This window comes from Hypomesus nipponensis, chromosome 15 (genome assembly GCF_054491055.1).
Source record: "Hypomesus nipponensis isolate SF chromosome 15, ASM5449105v1, whole genome shotgun sequence".
Classification (NCBI taxonomy): Eukaryota; Metazoa; Chordata; class Actinopteri; order Osmeriformes; family Osmeridae; genus Hypomesus; species Hypomesus nipponensis.
In genome coordinates, this window is record NC_140375.1 from 200,001 (window position 1) to 202,500 (window position 2,500).

The window sequence follows — 2,500 nt, forward strand, 5'->3', positions numbered from 1 at the left end:
TTAGAAACTGAAATCTTGCAATATGCACAAGTAGTCCTTCATGAAAGGGGCTGGAAGCTGTTTTCATTTTGACACGAGAGAGAGAGAGAGAGACCACCTTGCATTGTCAATTGCTAAATCTGTATATGGATAAGTAGCCTATGGTTGTCAACTTATTTCGTACGGCCATACCAGCCTGGCAACGCCCGATCTCGTCTGATCTCGGAAGCTAAGCAGGGTCGGGCCTGGTTAGTACTTGGATGGGAGACCGCCTGGGAATACCAGGTGCTGTATGCTCTTTTGCTCATTAACTTAGAAACTGACATCTTGCAATATGCACAAGTAGTCCTTCATGAAAGGGGCTGGAAGCTGTTTTCATTTTGACACGAGAGAGAGAGAGAGAGAGACCACCTTGCATTGTCAATTGCTAAATCTGTATATGGATAAGTAGCCTATGGTTGTCAACTTATTTCGTACGGCCATACCAGCCTGGCAACGCCCGATCTCGTCTGATCTCGGAAGCTAAGCAGGGTCGGGCCTGGTTAGTACTTGGATGGGAGACCGCCTGGGAATACCAGGTGCTGTATGCTCTTTTGCTCATTCACTTAGAAACTGACATCTTGCAATATGCACAAGTAGTCCTTCATGAAAGGGGCTGGAAGCTGTTTTCATTTTGACACGAGAGAGAGAGAGAGACTACCTTGCATTGTCAATTGCTAAATCTGTATATGGATAAGTAGCCTATGGTTGTCAACTTATTTCGTACGGCCATACCAGCCTGGCAACGCCCGATCTCGTCTGATCTCGGAAGCTAAGCAGGGTCGGGCCTGGTTAGTACTTGGATGGGAGACCGCCTGGGAATACCAGGTGCTGTATGCTCTTTTGCTCATTCACTTAGAAACTGAAATCTTGCAATATGCACAAGTAGTCCTTCATGAAAGGGGCTGGAAACTGTTTTCATTTTGACACGAGAGAGAGAGAGAGAGAGAGAGAGAGAGAGAGAGAGACCACCTTGCATTGTCAAATGCCAAATCTGTATATGGATAAGTAGCCTATGGTTGTCAACTTATTTCGTACGGCCATACCAGCCTGGCAACGCCCGATCACGTCTGATCTCGTAAGCTAAGCAGGGTCGGGCCTGGTTAGTACTTGGATGGGAGACCGCCTGGGAATACCAGGTGCTGTATGCTCTTTTGCTCATTCACTTAGAAACTGACATCTTGCAATATGCACAAGTAGTCCTTCATGAAAGGGGCTGGAAGCTGTTTTCATTTTGACACGAGAGAGAGAGAGAGAGACCACCTTGCATTGTCAATTGCTAAATCTGTATATGGATAAGTAGCCTATGGTTGTCAACTTATTTCGTACGGCCATACCAGCCTGGCAACGCCCGCTCTCGTCTGATCTCGGAAGCTAAGCAGGGTCGGGCCTGGTTAGTACTTGGATGGGAGACCGCCTGGGAATACCAGGTGCTGTATGCTCTTTTGCTCATTCACTTAGAAACTGACATCTTGCAATATGCACAAGTAGTCCTTCATGAAAGGGGCTGGAAGCTGTTTTCATTTTGACACGAGAGAGAGAGAGAGAGAGACCACCTTGCATTGTCAATTGCTAAATCTGTATATGGATAAGTAGCCTATGGTTGTCAACTTATTTCGTACGGCCATACCAGCCTGGCCTCGCCCGATCTCGTCTGATCTCGGAAGCTAAGCAGGGTCGGGCCTGGTTAGTACTTGGATGGGAGACCGCCTGGGAATACCAGGTGCTGTATGCTCTTTTGCTCATTCACTTAGAAACTGACATCTTGCAATATGCACAAGTAGTCCTTCATGAAAGGGGCTGGAAGCTGTTTTCATTTTGACACGAGAGAGAGAGAGAGAGAGAGAGAGAGAGAGAGAGAGACTACCTTGCATTGTCAATTGCTAAATCTGTATATGGATAAGTAGCCTATGGTTGTCAACTTATTTCGTACGGCCATACCAGCCTGGCAACGCCCGATCACGTCTGATCTCGGAAGCTAAGCAGGGTCGGGCCTGGTTAGTACTTGGATGGGAGACCGCCTTGTAATACCAGGTGCTGTATGCTCTTTTGCTCATTCACTTAGAAACTGACATCTTGCAATATGCACAAGTAGTCCTTCATGAAAGGGGCTGGAAGCTGTTTTCATTTTGACACGAGAGAGAGAGAGAGAGAGAGAGAGAGAGAGAGAGAGAGAGAGACCACCTTGCATTGTCAATTGCTAAATCTGTATATGGATAAGTAGCCTATGGTTGTCAACTTATTTCGTACGGCCATACCAGCCTGGCAACGCCCGATCACGTCTGATCTCGGAAGCTAAGCAGGGTCGGGCCTGGTTAGTACTTGGATGGGAGACCGCCTGGGAATACCAGGTGCCGTATGCTCTTTTGCTCATTCACTTAGAAACTGAAATCTTGCAATATGCACAAGTAGTCCTTCATGAAAGGGGCTGGAAGCTGTTTTCATTTTGACACGAGAGAGAGAGAGAGAGAGAGAGACCACC

The 2,500-nt window shown here is 47.1% G+C and overlaps 5 non-coding genes and 3 pseudogenes across 5 annotated transcripts; all 8 read left to right on the plus strand.

The window, feature by feature from the left end:
• Positions 1-157: 157 nt before the first annotated feature.
• LOC146255323 (5S ribosomal RNA) lies at positions 158-276 on the plus strand. The gene has a single exon (XR_014731121.1). It is a non-coding gene; the product is annotated as a 5S ribosomal RNA (ribosomal RNA).
• Positions 277-450: 174 nt separating this feature from the next.
• LOC146255324 (5S ribosomal RNA) lies at positions 451-569 on the plus strand. Its single transcript, XR_014731122.1, has one exon. It is a non-coding gene; the product is annotated as a 5S ribosomal RNA (ribosomal RNA).
• Positions 570-739: 170 nt separating this feature from the next.
• LOC146255325 (5S ribosomal RNA) lies at positions 740-858 on the plus strand. Its single transcript, XR_014731123.1, has one exon. It is a non-coding gene; the product is annotated as a 5S ribosomal RNA (ribosomal RNA).
• A 192-nt stretch (positions 859-1,050) lies between these two features.
• Positions 1,051-1,169, plus strand: LOC146255326 (5S ribosomal RNA; annotated as a pseudogene).
• A 172-nt stretch (positions 1,170-1,341) lies between these two features.
• Positions 1,342-1,460, plus strand: LOC146255327 (5S ribosomal RNA; annotated as a pseudogene).
• A 174-nt stretch (positions 1,461-1,634) lies between these two features.
• On the plus strand, positions 1,635-1,753 carry LOC146255328 (5S ribosomal RNA). The gene has a single exon (XR_014730769.1). It is a non-coding gene; the product is annotated as a 5S ribosomal RNA (ribosomal RNA).
• A 192-nt stretch (positions 1,754-1,945) lies between these two features.
• LOC146255329 (5S ribosomal RNA) lies at positions 1,946-2,064 on the plus strand (annotated as a pseudogene).
• Positions 2,065-2,262: 198 nt separating this feature from the next.
• On the plus strand, positions 2,263-2,381 carry LOC146255330 (5S ribosomal RNA). The gene has a single exon (XR_014730364.1). It is a non-coding gene; the product is annotated as a 5S ribosomal RNA (ribosomal RNA).
• Positions 2,382-2,500: the final 119 nt, after the last annotated feature.